The sequence below is a fragment of the Plectropomus leopardus genome, chromosome 8 (assembly GCF_008729295.1).
Source record: "Plectropomus leopardus isolate mb chromosome 8, YSFRI_Pleo_2.0, whole genome shotgun sequence".
Classification (NCBI taxonomy): Eukaryota; Metazoa; Chordata; class Actinopteri; order Perciformes; family Serranidae; genus Plectropomus; species Plectropomus leopardus.
Window position 1 is genome coordinate 1,426,521 of NC_056470.1, and position 9,784 is coordinate 1,436,304.

At 37.5% G+C, this 9,784-nt stretch overlaps 1 long non-coding RNA gene across 1 annotated transcript; it reads left to right on the forward strand.

The window, feature by feature from the left end:
- The first annotated feature begins 19 nt into the window (after nucleotides 1-19).
- LOC121947131 lies at nucleotides 20-6,794 on the forward strand. Its single transcript, XR_006106063.1, has 3 exons — nucleotides 20-61; nucleotides 530-610; nucleotides 6,720-6,794. It is a non-coding gene; the product is annotated as an uncharacterized LOC121947131 (long non-coding RNA).
- The last annotated feature ends 2,990 nt before the right edge of the window (nucleotides 6,795-9,784 follow it).

Below are 9,784 nucleotides of genomic sequence, written 5' to 3' on the forward strand. Positions count from 1 at the left end.
CCATCAACTACATGTGCTTCCGCCTAGTGTACCGGAGATGGTAGAGGCTCGTCAGTGTAAGGTAAGCTTCTTTTTATCCCTGGATAAAGCATTAAACATTGTATCCGTTACCTCTTAGCACTAAAAGTAGCTACTGTTATGCTGCCCCCACGTGCTAGTCGGAAATGTCTATTTGCGGTGTTTACGAGTCACGAGCACATTAAAAGTCGTAATAACAGGTGGTCAATTGAGAAATTTCGATGTTCTTTTCCTCTTTATTGCACAAAAGGATGTACAGATAAGTACAAAATGAGAGAGGGAGGTGAGAAAACTGTTACAAGTTAAAAAAAAAACAACAAAAAAAAAACAAAACAGAATACTAATAGATGCAATTAGAAAGCCAGAGAAGGGTCTAAAGAAAAATACCAAAGGTAATTTCGATGATACCTGACTTCCGAGTTGTGACGTTTGCATGATGTCTCAGAGCAGCAGAAATGGCCGGAAAAACTGAAACAGCAACAATTGATATTTTCTGTCTGTATTGCAATAGACAGAACATGGAGAAGGTGGCACGCAGCGGTCAGGACAGAGACCAGGCTGCAGCACTGACCATCAGCCTGAGGCTTCACAGGTGAGCACAGATTTTAACTGACTGAGGACATGTTGTCTGTAGGATAACAGTGATTCTCAGATTAATTTCCAAAGCTGTTGACACTTGGCACTTAATTATCTACTTAACCGTGTAGATGTTTGGGGGTCATTCTCTGTCAACTCAACCAGCTCAACGTTTGATTTTGATCATTTTAAAGAACTTGATCGATTGAAAGTGAGAGGATGATAAATCACTCCAGCTCTTGCAAAATGAGGATGTGAGAACATACATAATTTTTTTAAACTGCAACGAGCACTTCTATTTCTCTTTTGGTTGGTTGGTCAGTTGTCGGTTTTTGCAAATTTGGCATTGAGGTCAAATCTGTATGCACATGTGTGTAAGAGAGAGAAGGTGTGTGAAGGTTTGTGTTTGAGCTTATACCATGCAAATTGGTTTAGGTGTGGTGTGTTTGGAGTGGCCTAGAACAACAAAGGAGCTTAACTTTTAAACTATTTCACAGACTTGCACCAGATTTTGTGGAAAGATTGGCCATGAGCCAAAAGACAGCTGATTAACAGTTGGTGCCAATTTGTAAAAAAAAAAACAAAACAAGTGCAGTGGGTGTGGCCTATGACAAAAAGGTGCATAACTTCTAGATACATTGATTTGGATCAATATATAGATCTAATATCACCGAAGCAAAGTGAAAACATCAGTACATGTCACCATCTTTAACCCTTAGGGCCTGCTTTAATATCACACACACTTGTATCATTGAAAATTACAAATAACAAGGCAAAAGTCCAGAATGACACACAGAAATAATGCAAAACATGTTTTTATGCTCTGAAGGCTGTGGGGTCAAAAAATGCAGTTTGAATGGGTTTCAGTGGTGCATTTTTTGGTGCATTTTTTGCACTTAACAGAATAAATGTAACAGTTTTGTTTCCACTGTGTATTTTAGACTTATTGTACGAGCTGGGCTGGAAATTCCAAGATTAAAAACAAAAACACAATCTTTCCAAAATGTATGCCATATGCTCATGCACACAGCCAAAATGATCAAAAAAATGAAGAATGAAAAGAATGTAAAATGTGCCAAACGATCCCTAAGGATTAATGATGGCCTTTATTTTGAAATTTCATCATTCCAGTAGTGAGACGTCTGAGTTCCCGTTCCTGGGCAAGCACACCTCCCTCCTTAACATTCAAACAGTGCTAGGGGCTTAGCATAGGCCAACAATGACAAGCAACAAGAAAAAACCTCAATGAGGATATTTAGTGATATCGTCTCATCTCGATCTCAGGTCCCTCGGTTCAATTTAATCGAATCGAAATTATGTCGTGTCAGACTTTGTGCAAATATCAGGAAGTATCCTGTGGTTGACCAACAAATTTATCATTAGTATTGTGATAAAACTTGTGATTTACACTCCTAATAACTTCTAGTTAGATTCACAAACATGACCAAAGTTCATCTGAAAGACACACACAGACGAGGCGGCTGTAGTTCAAGTGGGTGGTCCTGTAACCGAAAGGTTGGCGGTTCGACCTCCGGCTCCTCCAGTCAACATGTTGAAGTATCCTTGGGCAAGATACTGAACCCCAAATTGCTTCCCCTGGATGTTCCATTGGTTTGTGAATGTATATGAATTGTTTAAAAACTGAGTAGCAGGTGCTACCTTGTGTGGTAACCTCATAGTGTGAAAGTGCTTTGAGTGCTATACACCTGCAGGGCCATTTATGGATAAACATTTACACACATCCATTTTTGCTATGTCTTCTTTCATAAGTCACAAACCAGCATTTCATAGCAAGGCATCATTGGACTGGTGACTCGCATTTGTATGTTTGTGAATGTTTGTGTGTGAATGCAAGAACTCACTCACAGAAGAGAAACAGCCCGTTGTCTTTACCGTTACTAGCACTCCTGACCACTGTGATAAAAGATGTGCCAATGCCAACCAAACATTGGTTAACCCTTTGAAACCTGGATCAACATCAGTTTTCTTGCGCTGCGTTCAGACGCCTTTCACGAGCATGAATGATGATGCATGTCAGCACAAAGTTTGGAGGAGCAACTTGATCTCACACAAACAGCTGATTCAGCCATCGATCTTATCATGTGCTCATTCTCTTCTGATCATTCCTGCACGCTGACAAGCAAAGCAGCCATGCAAAGTTCACAACGCAAAGAAAAGTAATTGCATTAGACCTCCCCACTTTGCCTAAGATTCCTTGGTGAAAATCAGATGGAGCCAATCAGCGCTACGTCCAATGATAAAGAAATGAGGAGCAGCCGTCAGAGCTCTGCTGTTATACAGGCTCTTCATTAGATGTTCACATGTGCGCTCAACATGCCCGGTGTGCCGCATGGCAACATGTGGCCTGGGTGCGGCCTCAAACTTTTGTTACTTTCATTGAAGTGTCGGGACTCAGTGCCAGCCTGTCTTGTTTGGCTCAATCGACTGATAATTGCTTAAATATGTCACATTAAAGAGATCATTATCTACTGTGCTGATAGAGCCGATATGATCTGCATACAATTTGTTGTTCATTTTGATTCCAAGGACAACCGAATGTAAGCGATTCAGTGGTGATAACAGGCTGCGATGATCTAACAAACAACACATGTGGCCAAAACACCAAAAAAGAACGTTCGTTTTTCAATATTTGAACCCTTGAAAACCTAGAGCACATCACTTTTCGTGTACTGTTTATTTGTGCTTTTAACCCTGAGAAAACTGGTGCAATTTCTTTAAAAAACATGGGAAAAAACAACTAGCAAGTTGGTATGAAATGTTCAACAAATGTGCAAGAAATTAGGAGATTTAGAATTTTTTATTTTTTAAAGCAAGGGGAAAATGTCTAGGGAAAAAAGAAAAAAAATGTTACAAAATTAGTTTAATTTTTAGTCCATTTTTCCAGGTCATTTTCTTTTACTTACTTCTTACTTTTACTTTACTTCTTTCAAACTAAGTTTTGGGTAATTTTCTTGTACTTGTTACTCATTTCTAATTTTTTATAAAGCTAAGTGAAGTGTCTAGGGAAAAAAGAACAAAAGTGTAGGGAAATCTATATTTTTAATTAGCATAATTAATTGTGATTTGTTATCTTTTGTTTCCAGATAATTTTATTTGTTTGTTTTTAACTTTCTTTTTATTTATTTATTTTTTAAAATTCAGATAATTTCTTTGTACACCTTCTAATTGACTGCTAATTTTCAGAGCAGTTTCTTTTTTCTTTGCTCCGTGCCTTCCTCCCATGTTTTTGCTGGAATTCAAGTCAATTTGCTCACGTTTCAAAGTTTTAAACCAAAACCCATGACTTTTCTTGCCAGTGTTTGACATGGAGGAGCAGTCTGAGATGTTTTCTGCTCGGGGTGTTTGCTTTGAAGGATACTTAATCCCTCCACATACTCCAGTTCAGCCGTCCCAGCCTAACGTATTCTCTCTTTGTATTCAATCACTCTCGTTTTTCTTTTCTCTGATGCTCGACAGCTGGCTGTTCTTTCCCTCTTTTCCTGTGTCGTTCTCGGTGTCTGCTCCTCCCCCATCCCTTGAACACACACTGTTTTTCATTGTTAGAGATGACAGCAATGATAACAATGCAAAGAACCACAACTCACAGCCGGAGTATGTGAAAAAGAGAAAAAAAGACAGAGAAAGAGAGAGACTTCTTTCAGGTGAACAAATGGCATGCAATAGTGAAGCATAAAAATATACTTGCATTCTTCCCATTTTTGTTCGATATTTCCGGCACAGATGGAGTCTGATCTACTAATAATCGATAGATGGTACATTTTTTAAACTATAGGATTATACAAATTGTACATTTTGTTTGTGGCGAGTCTTTGACTCACCATCCCGTTCTGACAATTTCATTTCCCGTTTTGAATCTATAAGTTCCTCACATACATAACACGTTGCTGCAGAGGAAGAAGGTGACGTTTGCATGTCTATAGATATATGTCACTCACGTCTCCCCCTCCCTCTGTCTCTCTGTCTTAACCTCTGCCTCTTTCTGACTCGCTGCCGGTGCAGAATAACAGGCCTAACACGCTGCCTGTGGCCTTTCACAAGAGGGAAATAAGGTAGTCAACCTCAGAAAAAAAAAAGTAAAACCCGCCTCCTGTTGACCTTTCTGTGTTGTTACTGACAACCTGGCTTTCAATTCAGCTCTCGGCTGCAACTTAAAGCATGTGTGCCGTCATTTCCCAGATTCAGCACGCAGAGACCAAATGTCATTTCATTTGAAATCCACCTAAACCACAGTTTCGCCACCAGATAGGCCTATAAAACGAAAATAAACTGTAGTTGAGACATTTTTACTGAGAGTGAAACAAAAAAAAATCAGCATGAAACTATAACAAAATAACTAATTTTTATCCCTAAAGATAAAATGTAATTGAGACGTTGAGAAAAAGCATATTTTAAAAGAAGTTTTTCTCTCGGCTAGAGCTAAAAGTGTCCCTTAAGAGTGACAATATTGAATCTAACTGAAAACTAAGTGAAAAATAATACAACTTATTTTGGCTGTAAAGTTTTATAGAGATTCAGAGAAAGCTAAAACTCTTGACATAACACCCGTTTTTAGCACAAATTTTACTTTTAACTAGGATTCCCTGTTTGGATTTGGAGTGCTTGACTGAAAAAAAGAGAGTTGCGCTTCAGTTGATAACACATAAATGAATTAAGGTTTTTTTTTCAAATCAAGTTATCAAGTTTGATTAACACCACTGCTTGGAAAATCGAGTTGGGAAAACTGAATTCATTTATGTGTCACTGATCGTAGCATCTATTTTAAGTTGGTTAACAGTCCTCTTTTTCAAGTGTGTCAAGGAAAAGATGCTCAAAAATAACTAACAAAAATCATTGAGGCTATAAAGATTTATTTAGATTGGGGGCTGTTGAGAACTAGTTCAAATTAAACAAAACTCTGTTAACAAATTGCCTGTTTTAGCTTTAGTTTAGATTCAACTCTTGAACCTCGGATAAATCAGACATAAAAACTAACAAATTGTTTTTAAACATAGATAGATAGATAGATAGATAGATAGATAGATAGATAGATAGATAGATAGATAGATAGATAGATAGATAGATTGGCTCTAAATATTTATTTACATTGAAAGGTATTTAGAAAATGGCTAAAACTAAAATAAAAAGTCTCTTGACCTGTATGCCTTTTTTTAAAGGCTTTTTTAAAGTTTTCCTCCCAGTTCAGAGCTCATGTTTGGCTGCTGTGTGCCTGGTCCCATGTATACAGACTGAGTTTATCATAAAAGTAACAAAAATTTTGTAGATTAAAAGTTGTTAAGAAAACTACCCAAAACTAGCCTGTGGAGGAAGTATTCCGATTTTTTTACTTTACAAATAAAAGTTCTTCATTCCAAATCTCACTTAAGTATAAAAATATTAATAAATTATGCTCAAAGGACTCGGTAAACGTAGTCATTGATGCAGAATGGCTTATTTCAGAACATTTTAAGCTATCATATGATTGAATTATGATTATTGGTGAATTAATATAAACATCACTCTGCAGCTGGTACAGTTTTGGCTGTTTTGTTTTTTTTTTTAACTTTAATACACACTGTTTGGTAGCTTGTGAATTTCAATAAAGTTTTGTCTTTATCTGTATTTTACATTATCTTTTATTTGTTGATTCTATTTGAATGAATAATCTAGATCTGCAAGGTGTCAAGTAACCAACTAATAATGTAAAATAAATATAGTGAAGAAAAAAGTGCAATATTGGTGTAGGATGAAAAAGAAGCAAAAGTTTGAAATACTTGTGTATTACAAGTAGCTCAAAGTTGTCCTTCAGTACAGTAGCCAACTTGATTTAATACACTTGTTAACATGAAACTAACAAAATCCTCTTGACAGTATGTTTTATTTTTTATTTGGCAGCAGCATGAGGAAATTAAAAAAGAAAAAAAGAATCAAACACTTGAGTGACAAAAAAATAACTTATTTCTGTTCTAAATATTTTGGCCATGAATATTTACTTAGTTTTTAATTAACTTGTCAAGTTTTTTTTTTAAAAATTGCTGACATAATGCTGGTTTTTCAATAGTAGTTGCCCTCTTAGTTAGGATCCCTGCTGGCAGCAGTGCGACATAATGTGACGTAAATGTGTACAGGACACTCTGTGTTCCACCCATCCGCCTTATCAACCTGCTGCAGATCTGTGCAGCCGGCTGCCAGTGGCCTGATACCCAGCAGCGTCACAGAGAGCCTGTCTCAGCTGAGATCCACACCTTCTGCTGCGGGCCGGGCGATCACACAGCAGATGCTCAGTGGTTACATCATACAGGAGGTGATCAGATGCTATCTGTCACTGCAACGTTCAGCATCATCGCAGCATGTTGTGTAACGTGTTTTGAATGTTACGCAGCATGCCATGTTGATATTTAGGGTGTGAGAGGTGTACTTGGATGTTGGCTGTGCTGTGCCACAGGACAATTGTTGATGATTAATCCCCAAATATATGTACTGTAAAACCATTAATACCCCAGGCTATTATTATTATCATTATTATTATTATTATTATTATTATTATTATTATTATTATTATTATTATTATTATTATTAAATCACTGAATTCAACAGGCTTATATTTGGGACAGGTGACTGTATGTGACAGGATTTTAATTCCTTTCACACAAAACTTAACTTAACCTCTTAAGAGCTGGGCAAATTGGCTTTATTTTATCTAAAAAGATGGGAAGAAGATAATGAGCAAAAGAAGGAGAATTGACCTCGAGGTTAGCAAGAAATCTGTGAAAAGTACAAGAAGATTACCTGAAAATCTACCAAAAAAACAAAACAAACAAATAAATACAAAACAAGAAATGACTGAAAAAATGCTTAAAATATATAATAATTCTGTTTTGTGTCATTCTTATGCTAAAAATACTATTTTCTTTGGTATTTTCTGGTTTAACATTCATATATTAATAATTATTCTGGTGTTGTTGTGAGCGATATTGTGTGTGTGCAGTTTACTAGAGCAGCGCTCAATTACATGCTAGCTCCCAAAAATGGAATTCAGTCACCAAAACTTTGAGAACCTCTGACCAAAGTTTTTTGTTAAAAAATTGAAGCTAAAATCGTCAGTTTAGCCGTTACCTTTTAAAAACATGTATCCTGGGAGGAAATTCCCCTGAGACCCCCCACAAGGATTAGGTTGATTGAAAAATGGTCGCCCAAACGTTAAATTGGTGATTATGGCCCTGACATTCTGTCATTGTTAAACCTTGTAGCACCTAATAATGAAATCATTTTCTGAAATTTTGCTCTCAACTTGACCAATAATGTTTCTTTTCTTCCAAACGGATGATGTAATAATTTAAGAATTTGTAATAATGTGAAAATTATGTTTGTTTGTTTGTTTTTAAATCGGGAATGTAATGTAAGCAAGTGTACAAAGAAGAAGTCAATGAAATATTCTTTTCCATCTGAGTCAGCAGTGATTCTTATTGAACGAAGAAAAACAAGTTAAACAAGTTAAAGAAATGTTTGGTTTTTTTTTTAACATTTTTAAAGTTTAATTTCTGGTATTTTTTAACAACCCTGAAGAATTATTTCTAAAATTTAGCATCACTGTGCATTGGGAAGAATGTAAAGGGATATTACATTGTGGGTGAAAAAAACTGATTGCAATATCAGTCAGGACATTTTATTACATTTTTGGTCAGATTTGTTGGGTTTGTTGGGTCTACATTCTTGCTAAAGCTTGGCACAAATTTGATGACATTTTTAGGATATTATGACATTATTGGGTGCTACAAGCCTTTTTGACCCATTAACCCAACACCACCCAACGTCACCCTGAAACCCAGACTCAGCAACACATACTAGAATAATAGAATGTATTTTTGCGCAACTATAATTACTAGAAGTACTTTCCAAAACAAAAGTCAGTGAGAAAACCGTGCAGATCCACAGCCGGCCTCAGCAACTGTGCGGGATGTCTGCGTCTCTCTCTGAGGTTTCCCCCCATCCTTTCTAAGCTGTTTATCGCCCATGTCTGCTAACGTAAACCGCCCATCTGTTTTAAAACAAAACACATAAAAACACACACATAGTCATTTCCCACCACGGCCGACCCTGAAAGAAGGGATGCTGGGTATTCTGGTGGCAAGGAAATACACTCCAGATGTGAACAAATTGTCCCTCTTACTAATTGCTATTGTGTTCGCTGATGCTGATTTTGGACCGTTTTTTTTTTTTGGTTTTTTTTGGTAGATGGGTCTACCAGTTGATTAGTGTGTGTGTGTGTGTGTGTGTGTGTGTGTGTTTGTGCGGGAGCTGTGATTAGAAAGCTGGTGGTGTTAAGAGTGGAGATGTGAAGTTAAGGGCGTTACAGGAAGGAGAGGTAAATTGGGATGACACTGGAGGAGCATTTGGAGATCTGACTACTGTTATCCAGCCACCATAAACAGACACAGATGTTTCTGCTCAGTGCCTGATGAAGGCTTTATTTAAGGGAGCCCATCGTCTTCTTCTGTCCTGTCATCATAACTTCTGAGAGGCGGGCTCGCTCGTCCCTCGCAGTGCATCTAATCAGGACTGATTAGGTGTGTGGTAGCCAGAGTCATGCAGGGGTAGCGGCTGCTCCGAGGGCTGCCCCTGCTGTCCTCTCTACAGTCTGCATGTGAGAGGTTTCCTCTGCACGGAGAGATGAGACAGAGAGGGATCAGACCAAGTCCACGACATGATGTGGCGTTTCATAAGATAGTTAAAAATCACTCTAGACAACAGGGCAACTGCAATCAATCTGACTGCGGTGGCAGGGACCACACTGTAATCCAAATAAACAAACAAAGGCACCATGAAAGAAGTCTCCCTCTTTATGCTGCTTCACCTCATCCATCTTCTCTATCATCTATTCTCAGCCAGTTTGTTTGTTTTACAGCATCCTCACATGAAGAAGCTGCAGAAAAACAACTGCAGCAGGCTACAGCTGGTCCAAAGAGTGGGGATTCCCCAATGAAAAATAAAGTTTTATGTTCTCACCTGGCAAAAACACTGATAATAGGGGTGGGAATGACCAGATGCTGTATCGTATACGATACAATGACCCGATGTGATACGATATGATGCGATGCAATGCAATACACTGTTAATGATTTCCAGGGTTTTTCAAGTAGTTACTGTAATATTTCACAATAAATTACTGTAAAAATGATACAGTAACTTACTG